General features: G+C 42.3%; 1 protein-coding gene and 1 long non-coding RNA gene across 2 annotated transcripts in view; one reads left to right on the top strand and one right to left on the bottom strand.

The window, feature by feature from the left end:
* The window catches only part of LOC122687096 (ATP-binding cassette sub-family C member 4-like), an 860243-nt gene that overhangs the window by 153065 nt on the left and 686501 nt on the right, over nucleotides 1-20677 (top strand). The window lies entirely within an intron of this gene.
* LOC122687110 lies at nucleotides 3988-20597 on the bottom strand. Its single transcript, XR_006339017.1, has 3 exons — nucleotides 20585-20597; nucleotides 14484-14488; nucleotides 3988-4104 (listed from the first exon to the last, which is right to left on the bottom strand). It is a non-coding gene; the product is annotated as an uncharacterized LOC122687110 (long non-coding RNA).

A 20677-nucleotide genomic window follows, 5' to 3' on the forward strand; every position in this document is an offset into this window, starting at 1 on the left:
AATTCTGTAAAAGTTGCTTCTGTCCCAGCTCTTTTTGCCAGTCTTCCACTCTCAGAAGAATAAACCACAACCACAGCCAACTTCTAGAAGCATCTAAACCTCTCAGACAAGGGATTCCGTTCCTCTTAGCAGCTGACATAATCCAGGACCTTAAAGAAATTATGAAAGCATTTTCTTTTTTCCCCACATATTGCTCAGATTTCTCAAATCAACTTGACATTTAATTTGTTGTCAGGGTACTGCCCTGTGGTTTGTATAACATCAACCTACTTTTTAGATAAATGCAGTTTGATTTTCTTGAATCAATTTTCTCAACTGTGTGTATCTGTATAAATTGCCTCAAAGCTCAGAGCCTGAGAGCTAAAAGCACTAGTAATAACAACCCCAATACCCTGGGCAGAATATAAGATGCTACAGAGTACCAGTAATCCTAGTAAAACTGTCCTTTTCCTCCTTTCATTAAGAATTGTAATAGTAAAAGGTCGGGTGAGGCCTTTGTCTGCCCAGTAAAGCAGAGTAATCAGACCATTTAAACACCAGCCAGTCACACCACCCACACAGATTCTCTCTTTTCTCCCTGTCCTGCCCCTTTTTGAAATATTGTCTGGGCTGTAATATGGTCCTGGGAGATATTGTGTGCTAATGGATTTCTTTCTGCTGTTAACAGGTTTTGGATTCAGGGATATATAGAGAATCTGGATGGCCAAATGATTTGCTGAAGAAAAAAAACAGTCTATTTTACAAGATGGTGCAACAACTGGGTGAGGCCGAGGTCACTGCCCTCACTGAAAGGGCGAAATAGGTGAGCCCGCTGTGGGAAGTTGTAATTAAAGTTCGTTTCTAGGATTTAATCTTCACAATCTCCACTGGGGGTCTGATAACAAGCACTCTGTGCCCTTATAAGTCTCCACAGAGGAAGTCTCATGACTGAGTCTTAACAACACATGGCAGGTTGAAGGCAGGTCTGCTGAGATTCTGCAGCAGATTTGGGGGTGGGGTAGGATGTGTGTGCTCTTCTGTGCACACACATGGGCCTGAGAGAGAGATGTCAGCTTAGACTTTCCACACTTTTGGACTCTAGGTTCAGATTCTCATAGAGAACAAAAAACTCATTTTGCAGACCCTCACATTCATTCTGATTGGTGCTCAGCACATTTGTACTAAAAGTGCTATCAAGGAATATCCAGGAAATTTGAGAGTTTAAGGGAAAATAGTTTAGAATATTTTGGCTCTAGGAAGATCTACCAGGGAAAGGTGTAGGTCTCTTCTGTTTTCTAATCTGTAAGGAAAACGTCTACCTGATATTATCACTTTATCTCTAATTCCTTGTTGTTTAGAATTAGGTCCAGTTGCCCCACTGTGCTTCCTCTACCTTCTAGAAGGTAAAATTGTCATCAGGAAAAATCAAGAACTCACAGTACCTTAACTCTATGGTCAGAATGGTGCTTGAAGGTTTGCAAAGCACTTTGTCAGAGATGAGGTGTGTGAAGCACTAAGCACTGTGCTTGGTGTGAGGAAGGTTCTTGATGGGTACCATCCAGGTCACTTGACATTTTCCTAACAAAGGTGAGATGGTAACTGAGGTCTGGCTTAAGAGAGTTAGCCATTGTCATACAGCTGCCTGTAATTCTTTCTGGAACAAGGTGGGAGTGGAAATGCAGAGCAGGACCTTCCACTGCTCATAGGATAGGAAATTGCCTGGGTCACAGAGCAGGCTGAAGAGTTGGTGGAGTTGGAGTTCATACCTAGGTTTAGTGACAAGGATGTCTGTGTTCTGAACTTTTCATAAATACTTATATTGTATACAAATGTTGAGAAGTTGAACAAAGAACTCTGTATTTTTTATGACTTAAATTCACAGGGTGCTTTCATCTACTAGAATGTCTCCCAGTCAGACCTTCCCTCCTAAGATCTAGAGACCCAGGAATCTCCAAAACCCTTTTTCTCTTTGACCTTAGGCATTTCACATCAAAAAGTGATGTACTCACCTATGTGTCAAAGTCTTCATTTGATTTGAGAGAATAGCATTGAAACATGTATATTATTGAAAGGTTGTTGCTGAACCATGGAAAAGACGCCAGGATTCTTGGCCTCTGGAGGAGAAGAATTCAATCCAGGGCCAGAGACGAGGCTTGATCGCTCAGAACTTTGTGTAATAAAGTTTTATTAAAGTATAAAGGAGATAGAGAAAGCTTCTGACATAAGCATCAGAAGGGGGCAGAAAGAGTACCCCCTTGCTAGTGTTAGCCATGGAGTTATATACTCTCTAATTAGTTACTACAGTGAATCAAAAGAATGTCTGGTGGTTGTAAAGACCTCACTAGAGGTACTCCCATAATTTACACCTTAAGATAACAGGATTAGCCAGAAGGTTTTTTTCCAGAGACTGTCCTCAAGCAGGATACATTATTGTTATATAATCCTAAGGAATGTAGAGGGACAGAAAAGTTTGTCCTTTCTTCCTCCTTGAGAATTCCAAACCCCTCTCTCCTTGGGGACCCCTGGACTTCCTATCAATCTGCCTAGGAATTAACTCTCTCATCCCCCCCTTTCTTTTAGGAGAATTATGTTGCCAAGGGAAAGGGGTGTCATTTTCGTTCCATAACTACTTCCTGCTATTTAGGGGCGTGGTCCCTAAATTTTTGAGACAGCATATTCTACTAACCCTCATATTGAGGGTCTCTGATCCAGGGGCCCCAAGTAATAGTTGGAGGAGGCTGTGGCGCTCATAGGAGCTCGGACAATCATTTGTAACTTAAAAGCCTTCATGTGACTAGAAACAAATCCAATTACACAGTTACAGATGCAGGGAGCAAACAGAAAAGATAGAACAGTCAGAATTATTGTAATTAAGATAGTTTTCCTCAATGGGGAACTAGTTAATGTCTCCAAAAGTGAGGCAATTGAGGCTTCTGGAGTATCCATAGCCCCAATCATCTTGGTCATGTGTTTAGTAAAATGAGTAACTTTAGTGCTCATATCAGGTATATAAGTACAGCATTGGGTATGAATGATGGCACAAGTTCCTCCTTGTGCAGCTGTCAGAATATCTAAGTCTAATCTGTTTTGTAAAACCACCTTTCTAATTTGTGCTTGTTCAGCATTAAGAGCTGAAATAGCTTTCTGAGAATCTTGTAATGTCTGTTGAGTAAAATTAGTCAAAGCGTCCACTCGTAGCATAACATCTGTAGTTCCTAAAGAGGGAACAAACACTGCAGCCAAATAATCATACCAGTGAAATACAGACCTTGCCCACCGAGTTCTAAGGTGGGTTAAATTAGCAGGCTTTTCTGGAAGCTCTGAAAATATAAAGCCCTGAGTAAAGGCTAGACCTAGGGTGCATCTCCCTATCCAACCGGAGGAAGCCAAGCCCATAAGTAAGAGCCACATATCCAATAAGTCCCGTTTGGAGCAAGCCAGCGTGAACGAGATATCCAGTCCCAATCAGTGCCTGGCCAGACGAAAGGAGGAGGTGAATTGGGGTTGGAAAACACGGGAATGATTACATTGCATATTTACTGAAGCAAAAATCCCAAGTGTTTCCAATCACTATAATTAAGTTGTTGACTAACTTTTGGGGATGGTTCTATTTGTTCCCAGCATATAGGACAGTAGATATTAGACGTCCTTTTTCAGGAGTTAACCATATAACCTCATCCCATATTTGATAAATGTCAGGTAAAAAACCATTAGATCTAGAACTATTTGCCTTATGTGTAACAAAATAGTCATTGAACCGAGACAATGTATAATCAAAATTAGAAGTCACATCATGTCCATAGTTAAAGTACCATGTGTTGCACCAGTCCATTTTAGGGTTGTTAGATGTCATCAGATGAAGAAGAGGCATCACATATGATTGTTGTTGAAGGTATTCGCAGGCATGGAGAAAGGGGGGTCTTTTCCTTGAAGTGGAGATATCCACCACAGGAAGCCTTCCACTGATGCAGAGGGGAGCGCTCCACAGACCCAGCAGTTAGACTGATTGTGAAATGCTGTGTAGGAGTGAGCCCAGGATAGGAAGGCATTGTCTTGAGGATAAAACAGCAGACTCGGGATTTTTGGAGTTAGCATAAGTAGGCTCACATAGATTATTAGGCCCATCTGAAAAGTACAAAGTCAGAGCATAGAAAGTAAAGACATAAAATGAAGTCACTTAGTTCTGGTCAGGGTGCCACCTCTTAACTTGAGTGTGATGTACTCACGAATCAATTCCTGGCACTTTGACAGCTGTGGGAGAAGACAGAATAACCTGGTAAGGGCCTTCCCAGAGGGTCTCAAGGGATGGGCCCCCAGACCCCCATGTTTTTATGAGGACCTCGGTTCCTGGCTCAAATAGAGGCTTGCTTGATTCAGAGGCTGGGTCAGGAGTCGTCTTCCAGAGTTCTGTTAATGCCTATTGAAAAGCTGAGAGCTGAGTTACATAATTAGTTAATTCCATAATTAGTTCATTCCAAGGCTTCAGGGTCTATAAGAATATCTGTGCATAAGAAAGACCTTCCATAAATACATTCAAACGGGGACAGTCCTTTTTTGGGGGCAGTTCGAGCCCTCATTAAAGCTATGGGTAGGACTTTCATCCAGTTGTCCTGCGTCTTTTGAGTTAACTTACGCAAATGTCTTTTGATAATGTCTTTAGCTTTTTCAACCTTTCCTGAGGATTGGGGTCTCCAGGAACAGTGTAAGTGATATTCTATTCCTAGAGCTTTAGACACCCCCTGAGTTACAGCGGAGAAGGCAATGGCACCCCATTCCGGTACTCTTGCCTGGAAAATCCCATGGACAGATTGTAGTGAGGGGGTTTGTAGTGAGGACAGTCTGTAGTGAGGGGGTTTCCTAAAGTGCTGCTTTTCTGGCTTGACAGTCAGCCAGCTGATTACCTTCAGCTACTTTACTCCCATCCCTGTTGTGTCCTTTGCAATGCATAACAGCTACTTCTTTAGGACAATATATAGCAGTTAAAAGTCTCTTGATCTCTCTAAAATGTTTAATAGGTTCTCCTGTTGCTGTTTTAAACTGTCTTTCTTTCCATATTGCAGCATGAGCATGTAAAGTCAAATAAGCATACTTAGAATCAGTATAGATATTTACCCGCTGCCCTTTGCTTGACTCTAGAGCTCGGGTCAGAGCCACAAGCTCTGCTAACTGAGCACTGGTTCCCTGGGGGAGAGATTTTGCTTCTAAAACCTGTTCAGCAGTCACCACGGCATAACCTGCTTTACGCTTTCCATCCCGAACAAAAGAACTGCCATCTGTAAATATTTCCATGTCAGGATGGGGTATCCATTAGATCTTCCCAAGCTGCATAGTTTAAAGTTAGGAATTGGAAACAATCGTGATCAGATGTTTCATTTTCCTTCTCAGGAAGAAAAGTGGCAGGATTTAAACTTCCACAAACTTTAATCTTAGTTACTGGTCCTTCTAACAACAATGACTGATATTTAAGAAGCCTACTGTCTGTCATCCAAATATTAACCTTAGAATTTAAGATTCCACTTACAGCATGAGAAGTTAGTACAGTAAGGTATCGTCCATTAATTATTTTTAAAGCTTCAGGTGCTAATAAAGCCGTTGCCCCAATTACTGTTAGGCAGTGGGGCCACCCATGTGAAATTACATCTAATTATCTGCTTAGATAAGCAATAGGTTGCTGGTGAGGCCCATGGGGTTGTGTCAAAACTCCCAAGGCCACACCTTTTCTTTCAGTGACAAACAAATTAAAAAATTCTGACCCTGTGGGCAAGCTCAGAGCGGGAGCTTTTAGGAGAGCAGTCTGAAGAACCTTAAAAGCTTTTTGAGTATCTGGAGACCAAACTAGTTTGTCGGTTTGGGCCTGCTGAGTTTCAGCTATAAGTTTATATAAAGGCCGGGCGAGTTCCCCATAACCTGGAATCCAAATGGACAGTAACCTGTGATTCCAAAAATCCTCTAAATTGTCTTAAAGTCATAGGTAGGGGATGATTTAGTATAGGTTTAATTCTCTCAGGGCCCATGGTCTTAGTCCCTTCTGATGTGATTAGGCCCAGATATCTAACAGATTGTTGACAAAGTTAAGCCTTTTCTCTTGATGCCTTGTAACTGCAGCCTGCCAGAAAGTTTAAGTCTTCTGAGGCTCGTGAACAAGCTTCCTCTGTCTCAGCATAGAGCAAAATATCATCTATATATTGTAACACCACTGCTTCGGAGCTATTAAAGTTTTGTAGATCCCGTGACAAACTTTGTCCAAATAAGTGAGGACTGTACTGAAATCCCTGGGGCAAAACTGTCCAGGTTAACTGAGAAGCTGGCTCAAAGGCAAATAGAAATTGACTTTCCTCCTCTAAAGACACTGAATAGAAGCCATCTTTCAAATCAATTACTGAGAAATATTTGGCTTGTTCAGGAATTTCAGACAATAGAGTATAAGGATTAGGCACCACGGGGTGTAAAGGAACCACAGCCTCATTTATTATTTGTAAATCTTGAACTAGCCTCCATTTACCATTTGATTTCTTTATACCCAAAATAGGTGTGTTGCATGGACTGTTACAGGGAATTATTAGTCCCTGCTCCTTTAAATTCTCAAAGATGGGTTTTAACCCTTCCTTAACCTCAGGTTTCAGTGGATACTGCTTTTTATGTGGAAATAAGTGCGGGTCTTTGAGCCTGACAACTACAGGAATAGCATTTTGTGCTCAACCCACAGATTTTTCCATCAACCCATACTCTAGGATTTACATTTTGTTCAGTTAAAGGGAGAGAAAGGGAAGGCTCCATATTCATGAAAACAGAGGCATGGACCTTGCTCAGTATATCCCTCCCCCAAAGGGGTGAGGGAGACCTGGCACAATCAGAAACTCATGTGAAAATAGCACTGAATCCCAGTCACAACTGACAGAAACACTGAAGTAATACCTTTTGGCTCATCCAGACAGTCCCATTATGAAAGGGGATCTGGAAGAAAGTGGGCCAGGGGCTTCACTAAGCATGGAGTAAGTTGCCCCAGTATCTAAAAGGAAATCGATGGATTGGCCCCACAGTTATTAATACCCGAGGTTCCTCAGGTGTAATTAGGACGGGAGCTTGTGTGGGGACCCCCGGGTACCTTCAGTCCTGATTGTCTTGAAAGTCCAACCCCTGAAACCTACACCTCTGGGGGCAGTCTCTCTTCCAGTGTGGTTGTTTGCAGACCGGACATGGAGCCGAGCCGGGGGCGGCTTGGATGCCTGAGGGCAATCCTGCTTGAGGTGCCCCGCCTTTCCACAGTAATAGCGAGCCCATCCCTTTTTACCTGTGTCCCTCTGGGCATTTTTCTCAGGCTGTTTAAGAACAGTTTTCATAGTCATTGCGAGGGCTTCCTCCTATTCCTTTTTCCTTTTCTGCCTGCCTTTCTTTTCCTTGTATTCCCTATCATAATAGACTGTCTGAGCCAGTTGTAACAGAGTATCTAAAGACCGATTTGGTCCATATACCCATTTCAGTAGCTTACAGTGGATATCTGGAGCCGACTGAGTGAGAAATCTATCCTTTAAGATCACTTTTCCCTCTTCACTTTCGGGATCAATCTCAGTGAATCTGCCAAGGGCTTCTCTCAGTCTATCTAGGAATTTACCAAGAGCTTCCTTCTCCTCCTGTTCTATGTCTGCCAGTTTGCCACAGTTTAAAGGCTTAGCACATGCCTGCCTGAGTCCTTTAAGAATACATCTGACAAAATGACTCTGATCCCATCTTCCTTTAGCTGTGTTGTAGTCCCAGTCTGGTTCTGTAGTTGGGACCACCTGATTCCCAGTGGGGAGGGTGGTTATCTTATCCTCCCTCTTCCCTACTGATTCAATACTAAACCATTCATCTCCAAAAACAACTGCTTTTCCCAAAACTCGAGTCTTTGAGTCGGGAGTCAGCGTTTGTCCCAAGATATACATCACATCCTTCCAAGTCAGGTCATAAAGCAGAGTAACACCTTTAAAAGCTCTAATATATATTTTCTGGGTCCTCTAAATAGTCTCCCAGTTCCTCCTTGATATTTTCTATTTCTTGATAAGAAAAAGGCTTATTAACTCTCATAGACTGATTATTTCTCCTGGTGAGTGCTTCATAAAGAGGCAACAGCTTGTGTGGCTGTTCCTCGTCTCTCTGGCTGCTCTGTGCATATGATCCCAGGGATAGATTGGAGAAACCTGCTTTTCTTTATCTCTTTGTCTCCTGCCCTCCATCTCATCTAGCAAAGTAGGAGGACAGGAGGGAGCTGAAGGTGTCACACCCAAATCTATACCCTTAGGACACAAGTCTGGCATATTTCACAGAGAGAAAAAGGGCAACACATATACTACTTCTACCCATTTCCCTTGTTTTCTACAGAACCAGTCTAATTGTAAAACAGTATTATACTTAAGAGATCCTCCAACCGGCCACCGTTCGTCACCCTCCAATGGATACTGTGGTCATGCAGTATCACATAGGAAGACCAGGTGTGTCTTCTTTAAGCCCTGGGGATACAATCTATCCCAGTTTTTCAGGATACAGTTCAAAGGAGTGAGGGTGGAATTGTTAACTCCCATCTGTAAGAGAGAAAAAACAGTGACCAGCACCCTCTTTCTACCGGAGGCATCCCTCCCTGCTCTAGATGGGGGTGTAGACAGACTTTACACCAAAGCTTTTCTTTCCTGGTCGGACTTAGTCTGTCCCTTACCGACACAGGCGACATACTTGTCCCTCCCGGTTCTACTACCAAGATGGGGTGGAGATGCACCAGGGGTAGACCTGATGGCATTACTGGCTGACATCCAGCTCCTCACCATTAAAAAGTATATTCCTGACCACAATAAGACCAATACGAACATAAAACTGAGGCGTTCCTTCCAAGCGTCATCCCACCAGTATAAGAATCTCCTCTGGTCCACTAGGAGCCAGCGTTACCAAAGGAAAAAACCCCATTGCAGTTCCAATCTGAGTAACCTTTAACCTCAGAGATGCTCTTGGAGCTAGAGCTCCATCTAGCTTCCAAACTTTCCACACCTAGCGAGGCTAGGTGCTTCCTGACTACCAATCCAAGTTTAGGACCTAAGTCATAGTATGCAATAACAGCATAGATCACAAGTCCCTTGAAAGTCTATGACTCGACAGATTAGGTTAGTACTTCTAATTCCCAAGGAGTTATGAAATGGTCAAAGAGACCGAAAAGTTTGACTGAGAAAGGAGAGTTCAGTCCACACACTTTGCCTATTTCTGGTCTGTCCCTGAAGGAGACATTGGGTGCCTCTTGGCATTGGCAGGTCGGTGTAAACCCCCAACAGGTTTCTGCCATAAGCCGTATGAGGTCACTGTGGAACTGCAGAGCAGGGCTCCTCACTTGCTTCGAGCAGGGCATTTCATTCATTCATGCAAGCACACCATAGAGTTAGTAAAGTACAGCAGAAAACGTATTCACTAGGAGAATAAAGAACTAGAGCTGCAAGCATCCTTACCTTGTCCTGAAGAATCCTGAATGAGCACCCAAGATGAAAGGTTGTTGCTGAACCACAGAAAAGATGCCAGGATTCTTGGCCTCCGGAGGAGAAGAATTCAATCCAGGGCCAGAGACACGAGGCTTGATTGCTCAGAGCTTTGTGTAATAAAGTTTTATTAAAGTATAAAGGAGATAGAGAAAGCTTCTGACATAAGCATCCGAAGGGGGCAGAGAGAGTACCCCCTTGCTAGTGTTAGCCATGGAGTTATATACTCTCTACTTTTTTTTTTTTTTGGAGGGAATGTTTCTTTTTTTTTTTTTTTTTTTTAACTTTTTTTTTTCATTTATTTTTATTAGTTGGAGGCTAATTACTTCACAACATTGCAGTGGGTTTTGTCATACATTGACATGAATCAGCCATGGAGTTACAGGTATTCCCCATCCCGATCCCCCCTCCCACCTCCCTCTCCACCCGACTTCTCTGGGTCTTCCCAGTGCACCAGGCCCAAGCACTTGTCTCATGCATACCACCTGGGCTGGTGATCTGTTTCACTATAGATAATATACATGCTGTTCTCTCGAAATATCCCACCCTCGCCTTCTCCTGCAGAGTCCAAAACTCTGTTCTGTACATCTGTGTCTCTTTTTCTGTTTTGCATATAGGGTTATCGTTACCATCTTTCTAAATTCCATGTATATGTGTTAGTATGCTGTAATGTTCTTTATCTTTCTGGCTTACTTCACTCTGTATAATGGGCTCCAGTTTCATCCACCTCATTAGAACTGATTCAAATGAATTCTTTTTAATGGCTGAGTAATATTCCATGGTGTATATGTACCACAGCTTCCTTATCCATTCGTCTGCTGATGGGCATCTAGGTTGTTTCCATGTCCTGGCTATTATAAACAGTGCTGCGATGAACATTGGAGTGCACGTGTCTCTTTAAGATCTGGTTTCCTCAGTGTGTATGCCCAGAAGTGGGATTGCTAGGTCATATGGCAATTCTATTTCCAGCTTTTTAAGAAATCTCCATACTGTTCTCCATAGCGGCTGTACTAGTTTGCATTCCCACCAACAGTGTAAGAGGATTCCCTTTTCTCCACACCCTCTCCAGCATTTATTGTTTGTAGACTTTTGGATAGCAGCCATCCTGACTGGCGTGTAATGGTACCTCACTGTGGTTTTGATTTGCATTTCTCTGATGATGAGTGATGTTGAGCATCTTTTCATGTGTTTATTAGCCATCTGTATGTCTTCTTTGGAGAAATGTCTGTTTAGTTCTTTGGCCCATTTTTTGATTGGGTCATTTATTTTTCTGGAATTGAGCTGCAGGAGTTGCTTGTATATGCTTCCATTACAATGGAAATAGCTTCAGATTTCAGCCAGCGGGGCTCAAGCATTCTTGGAGGTTTATTTTTCTCCTTAACTTAAGTGACATTTAAATATATGACATTTTGTAGGCAGAGCTGTTTGGGGGTAGCAGGTTATGCTAGCAGCAAGAGAGTAAGAAAGTGCACTAACTGTGAAAGTAGGTGTCTTAGTGCTTTTCTGTTTCGTGTGTGAAGTTCATTCTCTCTGACAATAACTTTGTTTACAGCACCCACAAATGCCTTGTTCAGTTCAGTTCAGTTGCTCACTCGTGTCCGACTCTTGGCGACCCCATGAATTGCAGCATGCCAGGCCTCCCTGTCCATCACCAACTCCCAGAGATTACTCAAACTCATGTCCATCAAGTCGGTGATGCCATCCAACCATCTCATCCTCTGTTGTCCCCTTCTCCTCCTGCCCACAATCCCTCCCAGCATCAGGGTCTTTTCAATGAGTCAGCTCTTCGCATGAGGTCGCCAAAGTACTGGAGTTTCAGCTTCAGCATCAGTCCTTCCAATGAACACCCAGAACTGATCTCCTTTAGGATGGACTGGTTGGATCTCCTTGTAGTCAGGTTTTATAAAAGAGATCTGAATCATGTTTCTAAGCAACCCAGTTTGTAACACAAGTCAGCCTCTGATAGACGATACATTTTCTGGTTTAAAGCCTCAAACGAAACTTTTCACATTCTTCTTTGAGGAAAAAGAGTTACACTTGAAGTAGTTTTTTGTCCAAACACATTCAGAGATAAGGCTTCACACGCTCTGACATTATTTTGTTATGTGTATCTGTTAAGGAACTGAGATACAATACAGCTACTGAAAATGGATGATTGTGGATGTTGACAGCACTTCACTTTCTCTGTGTTCTGATTACCCCGAGAAAACCTGTATCTCTTCCAGTTCAATTAGAAATTGGTAGAATTCAAGAACTCCAAGGCCTGGCAGAGAACTATCCTATTATTGGGTATCATCTTCCGTTTTAGAGAAGTCACTTGGTTGATTCTTTGCTAAAGCTTTTGATGCCCTTTCATTCTTGGGACCCACTATCCACAGATCACATTTCTATAGGCTCTATAACTGTTATGCCACATAAACTAAACACCAGGATATTTCATACATATATGCCAGTGTTTCAGTGTCTGTCAGTCAGAGTTTTTAAAATATAAAGATTACAACCTGATATTAACATCCAAATCTGTTGTGCTCCTTTTATGGGCGAAAATGACAAACCCTGTTCAGATGCTAGATTTCTTATCCTCTTTGTTACCCTGTTTTTAATTTATTTCAGGGAATAAATGATTTTGCTTATCAATTTCCTGTAGTGATAAAGCATATCTGTGAATCAGAATGATCAGAAATCTAGGAGATCTACAGGTTGATTGGCATTAAACCCAGCCCCACTGAGGGTTTTAGTGGGGCTATTTCCTCCATAGAATAAATACCGCCCTGGTTTTTTAAAACTATGCCTCCACTAGTGATATGATTGCTTCACAAGAAGAAGGAAACCTAGAAATGTGTTGCCTTAGGAGGAGGACTTTAAGACTTTTAAACATGTTGTTGTTGTCTTTTTCTCCCTCAGGTGTACTTCAAAAGGTATTACTCACAGTGACCTTGTGGTTATGAATGTTTCCAGTGGACAGCCCTCAGCCTTCACAATTTTTGAGTCAACACTGATTCTACCATGAGTTCATGTCTATTCCAAAGGCTTTCTTTCCAATAGGTTTTGCACTGCATTAACTATATTCTACTTTTTTTTACACTAGCAACAAATATTTACACATTACAAGATGTTAGTTCTCCAACTTCACTCAAGATTTCATGCTCTTGAAAAAGGATTTATTATACTTATTTATATGTTATACTGTTTTCTTTCTTATGCAAATGAAAGGCACAGGCCACCAATAAAAGCCATCTCCCAGATTTTGTGTCTTGAGAGACTCCAGAACCAAACTCATTTTCTAAGATTTGAGACAAAGTTTTCCCAGATGTTTTTTTACTGTTCCCAGAATTACATATTACTTTCTGATTATATCAGGGATTTTGTTTACTTGAAGACTGTGTGAAGCTGCTGTTTTGTGTCACCACTTCCTTTAACATGACTAGGATCCATTTTTCTACTAAAAGACCTCTGGTTAAAATACTACAGAGAAAACTGATAGGAAAAACATACAATATACTATAGTTTGAGTGACATCATAGGAGAGAGAGGTGTTCCCTTAAAAAAAAAATAGATATATGGTTAAAATACAGAAGGACAATATTATATGTTCTAGGAGAGAAGGAAGAGAAAATATGCATTCTCAAAATAGGAGCCCTTCTAGGGTTTTGCTAATGAAGGACAGACATGTGCTAGACTGTCTTCTAGATAGAGGATTTTATTTTTTTTACATTAAAAATTGTGGTAAGGTATATATAACATAAAATTTGCCATATGACCATTTTTAATCACACAATCCAGTGGCATTAATCACATTCACAGTATTGTGCAGCCATCATTGTCTGGGTAACTTTTGGTAATTATGTGTTTCCTCCTCAGTGTGTTATTTCTGCAGAGTCATTTTGATAAGTTTCATTTTTCTAGGAGTGGCTCTGTTTCCTGTGTGTTTTTGAGCTTGATTGGCATAAATTTATTCACAATATCTTATATGTTTAATCTTTGCAGCATCTCTAACTGTGTTATTTTGGCTTTTAATTTTCTTTGAGCCTTCTTTTTTTATAAGTAATCTTGCATAAATTTTTCCTGTTTTCAGAGAATCAACTTTTTGTTTGATTGATGCTCTTTTTTCCCTAGTTCATTGTAGCATTCTTTCTTTCCTTCAACTTTTCCTTTACTTTGAGTTTTTTTTTTTCCTATAAATTCTTAAATTGGAAACAGATTAATAATGTCATCATTTTTGTAATATAAGTATATAAAGCCAACTTTTTCATCCCACTAACATCCACTTTAGCTGTAACCTGCAAGTTTTGGTACTAACCACCAATCAATAGTCATAGTATTTTCTAATTCCTAGTTTAATTCATTAACTATATATTTTACCCATGAGTTATTCATAAGTATAATGTTCTCTAAATTTCAAATGCTAATGGATTTTTTCTATCAGATTGACCCATGTGGAACTGCTCACATTCAGCCTTTTTATAAGCCATACCATGGGACTTTCATGTGGTTCAACCTGATAGTTTTCTTTTGTTATTAACAACATAATGTCATTTTTGTCAGACAACATGAGATTGTGGATTTTAAATCAAAGGTAACCACATTCACACAAAAAGTCCTTGTTAACCCCGTTTTGTAAAAAAGTCCTTGTTAACCCCGTTTTGTAAAAAAAGTCCTTGTTAACTCCGTTTTGTAAAAAAGTCCTTGTTAACCCCGTTTTGTAAAAAAAGTCCTTGTTAACTCCGTTTTGTAAAAAAGTCCTTGTTAACCCCGTTTTGTATTTTGTTTGGGGGGTTTAAAATGTTATAAGTATTTGTGTGATCAGTGATTTTCAAATAAAAGCCCTCCCCGAGTACTGGAGTATTTTCTGACACGTGTTGCAGGCTGGTTCTCTGGGATGCAGACTGGGATGGAGTTTAGTGCTGGGATGTGTATCAGGAGGTGCCCTTGGGAACAACAGTTGTGGTATCAGGAGGGAAGAAACAGGATAGAGCAGAGGGAAAGATCAAGCTGCATCACTGGCCAGACAACCTTAACTGACCCCATGGAGAGCTGGAGTAAAGATGGCCCTTCAGGGTTATCCTGACATGTCCAGTGGCCAGGATGGGACCTCCACCTGGATGGGACATTGCATAGAAGCTGCCCCCAGAAGACCTGGTGGCTGAACACTGCCCACTGACAGCTCTTCCAGCACCTGGAGAACAAGTTCTTGAAGAGAGGTCTGGGCAGCCCATCTCCATGTTATGCAACAGCATGTGTCACAGTTCCAGACATGGGTGATTAGGATGTGCTGTGGAGGAAACTCTTGGTGACCGACATGTAAGTCAAAATGATGATTTAGTGATTCTTTTCAGTGCCCTTTGGTCTAAAAAAAGTAGAGAAGAAGGTCCATGTAGAGAAGATAGCCTCATCTCTAGGGTCAGCCCAGTGGTCACCTCAAGATTAACCTTTATCCCAGAACTTGGATTTCTGTAATACCCTGACCACCTCTCATTTGTTAAACTGAACCATATTTGGGTAGTGTCATCTTGTCACCATCTTGAGATACTTCATTTTTAAAGAAGGGTCCCTGTTCTTTCCGTTTTGCACTGGGTCCTATAAATTACATAACCTGCCTTAACTATGAATATTCATAAGCATTCTGTTTACTTATGAAACTAAGTGAGAAAAAGACTTTAAACTGTGCCCTATTCACTTTTTAATTCCATCTCCCAGCACAGTATGTGTCACATAGCAGGTGCTCCATAAATGTTTGCTAAATGCATGAATGAATGAATGGTAATTGAGAACAAACCTTCCTTCTCAACTTCATAATTGTGAAATTTTAAGAGGTAGCCTGGGATAACAGAAAGCCCTGGTTTTGGAGTCAGTCACAGATCTGCATGCCAGTTCTTTCTCTGCTCCTCACTAGCAGTGTGAGTGCCCGAAGAATGTACTGTCCAGATGGGACACTTGAGAGTGAAAGGAAAGCAGTAACCAACCAAGGTGCCAGGAAAATAAACTGGCACCATCCTTGACAAAATGGACTCTGGTCACCCCATAGCCATGTAGCCATAGTTACATGCTTGGGTAAGTGTCTCAACCTCTGAATCTTAGCTTCATCTGGAAAATGAATATAGTTTCTGCCCTTGAACAATTCTTTGGTTGGGACGATGGATGGACCAAGAGCATCCAAAGACACAAGGTGGAATCATTGACCTTGGTGATTCCTAATCACCAGGAGAGAAGAGCAAGATGGATGAAGCAAGGTGGATGAAGGAGGTGTGTAGACTACAGAAGATGTATTTGAGGAGGTCCTCATTTAATGGCCTAAACCAAACTGTTCCTCCTTCACATATAAAAATGAAACATGCACACGAGGAGCACATGCTCTGGAGTCAGGCTTTCAGGGACAATTACTGGTTCCTCTGGGCATTGACTGGGATGGGTTATGATTCTGCTACCTGCTAGTTGTGGGCTCTTAAGATTAGGAAGCCCGCTGTGTCTCAGTTTCTTTGATAGTTGAAGTGAGGTTAGTACAATTCTCAGAGGGTTGTTGCAAAGGGAACTGTGACAGTGACACTCACAGCATGGCCTGTGGGCTAGAGCCAGTCTATGACCCGTTTGTAACTATGTTAGGAATAACTACAGGAAATTCAAGAAAACTGGACACATGCAGCCATCTGTTATTGCTGTGACATCTACACTCAGGAGGGGTGGGATTCTGAACAGCCCAGAGACCAGTGTGACTGTTGCACTTGCAGAGGGAAGGGGCACATGATTGAGTTGAGCACTAGCCGTGCACAGTGGATCATTGATTAGGTTGCAATGGGCTGAAAATGTAAAATTACATAAAACTGATTCTTAACCCCAGACAGGTGCGAAACACTGCTTTTGAACTATGCTGAATTTGTGATCAGCGCCCCATCAGTACTACTCTCTCCAGCACTGCCTTTTTTATTAATTGTTCCCATCATATTTATGTTTAAAATTAGACCACACAGGTTTTCAAAAGGCCCTATTATACATTATCAATATTTTTTATAGCATTAAAAAGTTGGAAATAGTTAAATTTCTGTTCAAGTTTGGAGAGCTCTTTTTTTTTTTTTCAAGTCTAAAAACAATACTATGCTTATATTTATACTGATGCTATTCTTGAATCAGCAGCATGGTCCTAATGAAGAAGTTACCAGGAAACACAACAGACCACTTTAAAGCCTTCAGAGTTTTTTAAATGCAAGGTTTTATGTGTAACCTGTTAATTTTCCTTTAAAAACAAAAAGAATATGGATTAACTGAGCTTTTGTTTTTTAAACCTAGTGTAGTAAGTGAGAGAGTCATTTCCTAGGCAAGTTGATAAGAAGTCTAGGGGTCCCCAAGGAGAGAGAGGTCTGGGATATTCAAGGAGGAAGAAAGGACAATTTTTTTTACTTTTTTTCCTCTACATTCCTTAGAATTATATAACAATAATGTATCCTGCCTGAGGACAGTCTTTGGATCAAACCCTCTGGCTAATTCTGTTATCTTAAAATGTAAATTATGGGAGTAGGTCTGGTCTTTACAAGAATGTATCCTGCCTGAGGACAGTCTTTGGATTAAACCTTCTGGCCAACTCTGTTACCTTAAAATGTAAATTATGGGAGTGGGTCTGGTGAGGTCTTTGCAACCTCCAGACATTCTTTGGATTCATTGGAGAGTATATAACTCCATTGCTAACACTAGCAAAGGGGTACTCTTTTGCCCCCTTCTGATGCCTATGTCAGAAGCTTTCTCTATCTCCTTTATACTTTAATAAAACTTTATTACACAAAAGCTCTGAGCGATCCAGCCTCGTCTCTGGCCCCGGATTGAATTCATCTCCTCCAGAGGCCAAGAATCCCGCGTCTCATCGTTCAGCAACAACCTTTCATAAGGAAAAAAAATTTTTTCCCCCAAAACTAAAACAGCAATGTATGCTGAAAAACTGGGAGAAATACATAGTTTTTTGAATTTAGAACTAAAAAACAACATTACAAGAAGGAATACATGCTTGAGTTCAATGAGACCTCCATCTATACTCCAGGCCCAAATGACTTGCCTTAGGAGTCAAAATTGGGATTGTGTGATTTTTTTTAAGAAGAACAAAAATTAAGACTTAGGTACACTGAATATGTTTTACAGGAAGTTTACTTTGGATGGTTCTGACTAAATTCACTCTTCACTCAGCAAACATGCTCACAATTATCCATTCCAATTGGTGGAAGCTTTGGGTATTCCAAAACAGTGTTTACTTCAAAAGCTAATCACATTTAATTATGGAGGATATTATGTAAAAAATACTTTTAAAATTAAATTTTTCAGACTACTTAAACAAAAAATGAGTCTCTGAGATGGAGTTCATATTACATTAGAAATATTGTAAGTAAGTAATGATAAACAGAGGATTGAAGGTTTTTAAACCCTACATTTTACAACTATAAAATTTTTAAAAATCCATGAGTTTACACTGATTCTGATAAGACATAAAATAGACAGGAGGGAGGGTAAGTTCTTTTTTGCAATAGAATACCAACTTACAAATGCAGACAGGCTGACAGAAAAGTATCATACAGCAGTCATAAATAATTCAGACAAAATTCATCATTGACTGAATATACAGTGAATGTTCACGGGGTTGGGGGAGGCATGGCATTTTCATAGACTCAAAGTATCTTCCTTGATAAATTCTTTAGGGAAGAGTTGTGTTAAAGTGGAAAAATCTGGCAAACAGCAGGCTAAGCAAGTGACCAGAGTAAACATTACTAATAATGCACCTACTGACACCCTTGGCATTTTTTCTTCTTTAAAAATTTATTTTACTTAAGCATAGCTGATTTACAATGTTGTGTTAATTTCTGCTATTCGGGAGTGATTCAGTTATACATATACATACTTTCTTTTTCATATAAGTTAAATAAGCGGGATGACAATGTACAGTCTTTTTGTTCTTCTTTCCCAATTTTGACCCAGGCAGTGGTTCCATGTCTGGTTCCATCTGTTGCTTCTTAACCTGCATGTAGGTTTCTCAGGGGACAGGTAAGGTGCTCTGGTACTCACATCTCTTTAAGAACTGTCCACAGTTTGTTGTGATCCACAGTCAAAGGCATTAGTGTGGTCAATAAAGCAGAAGTAGACGTTTTTCTGAGCAGAGACCATATGGCCCACAAAGCCTGGAAATATTTTGACTTCCTGACTGTTTACAGGGAAAGTCTGCCTACCCTGCCCTAGGGCTCTTCTGTTCTAAGGATGGACCAGCATCCTTGGCCTGGCCTGGGAGGCTGTTAGGAACATGGAATTTGTTTCTACCCCAGACCCAGTGACTCAGAATCTCCGGATCCCAGGGGAGGCCTGCTCACAGTACAGTCAAAGAAGCGCTGGTTTAGAGGCCCTGCTCAGTCCTCCTGTGGTTGCACCCTCCCCAGGGGCACACAGAGAGGACCAGGGGGTGTGGCCACCTGGGGCCCCGCCCCCTCCAGGCCGTGCTCTGAGCACCTGGACTCTAGAATCCCTGCTCCCAGAGCCAGTGCCGGCCTCCCTCCTGGGGCCCATGTCCCAGCCCAACAGGAGGTCAAGATTCAGCTGTTTATGGGTGGGAAGAGGGCGGCCTGAGCTTGAACTTGAAGGCTGGGCGTGCTCTTGCTTGAGCAGCAAATTCCTCAGGGCACAAAGAGGGTTAGAGCCAGAGGTGGGAAGAGCGGGGGAGGTCTGGGGGCGGACTGCCTCTGCTGTCCTGCCTTCTGGCTCCAAACTCCAAGGTCCAGGAATCCCAGCCTGCCAGGTGGTTACAAAGGTGTATTTGACAGTGTGTTAGCTTGATTTATAACTTTAAAATATTTAAACATATAGGATGGGCTTCATTCTATACTCGGGGCTCACTGATGTGAGTGACAGGTCTGTTAAATGCTTCTCAAAGTGTGTCCAGAGACCCCCTGCATCCCAATCCACTAGGCTGCTTGATAACAATTCAAATTCACAGGGTCCACTTGTGTGACCCCCTGAATCATAATATTATTCTGACCCCTCCCCTGGTGACTCTGATCCACAGCAGAGCTACAGGAGCACTTGCAATGGGGTAGGGGGCATGGAGAGGAGCTGACCCAAGTGGCGGGAGGCATCAGGAGAGGGAGGTCCCAGGTCAGAGGAAGGTGCCAACCATGAGCTTACACCGTTCCTGCTTCTCTCCTGATTCTCCTCACAACCTGGCTTGACCCCACCCCCGGGAGCTGCTGCAGGGAAAACCTGTCAGAATGGGGCAAGGGTGTCCTCCTGCCGACCGTGGGGCTCTCGGGGGCTGCTCTGCAGAAGGAAGAACCTGAGTCTGGGGCAATAGGAGCAAAGGGGCTGCAGGCGCCTGGAGGGACCACATGGACCCACCCGGGGAGGGGGGGGTCAGGCTGAAGCTGCTGAGCAGGTCTTTGGGCAGGGAAACCTCCTGGTCCTGCCAGGACACGGGAGGAGCTGGGACAGAGGCTGCATCTGTCAGTTAGGAGTTGAATGACGTTGATCAGGATCCTTAAGCTCTGGGGATTTTTTCCCTTGTCTGTAAGATGGTGATCCTAACACCTTCTGAGCTTGTGTTAAAACGAAACGTGATAAAGACACATCCTGCCACACAGAACAGAATAAGGGGCGGCTGCTGTTTATTGGGACGCTCATTACCTTACGTCTCTGCACTTCCGGGTGCTCGATATCATAGGCACTTGTCACTGGCTGTGCTTAGTCATGCGCGACTCTGCGACCTTGTGGTTGTAGTCTGCCAGGCTTCTCTGTTCATGTGATTTTCCAGTCAAGAATACTGGAGTGGGTTGCCATTTCCTCCTCCAGGGAGTCTTCCGGACCAAGGGATTCAACTCACGTCTCCTGTGTCTCCTGCATTGGCAGGCGGATTCTTTACCACTGAGCCCAGGAATCACCTGTCACTAGAGGATAAGACCAATTTCCTCACACCCCCAGGGGGCGCTAGTGGTAAAGCATCTGCCTGCCAATGCAGGAGATCTAAGAGATGTAGGTAGGGGAACAGACCTTAGAGGAGGAAATGGCAACCCACTCCAAGTATTCCTGCCTGGGAAATGCTATCCTCTGTCCACGGGGTCCCAGAGAATCGTCACGACTGAGCACACACACACACCTCAAACCCCAGGCACAGGAAGGCTCCAGTCACAGGCATGTGCCAGACCCGTGCTTGGCCAGTGGCCTGGAGCTCCCTGAGCTTCCCTGTGCAGGAGCAG

Source organism: Cervus elaphus, chromosome 30, assembly GCF_910594005.1.
Source record: "Cervus elaphus chromosome 30, mCerEla1.1, whole genome shotgun sequence".
Lineage (NCBI taxonomy): Eukaryota > Metazoa > Chordata > Mammalia > Artiodactyla > Cervidae > Cervus > Cervus elaphus.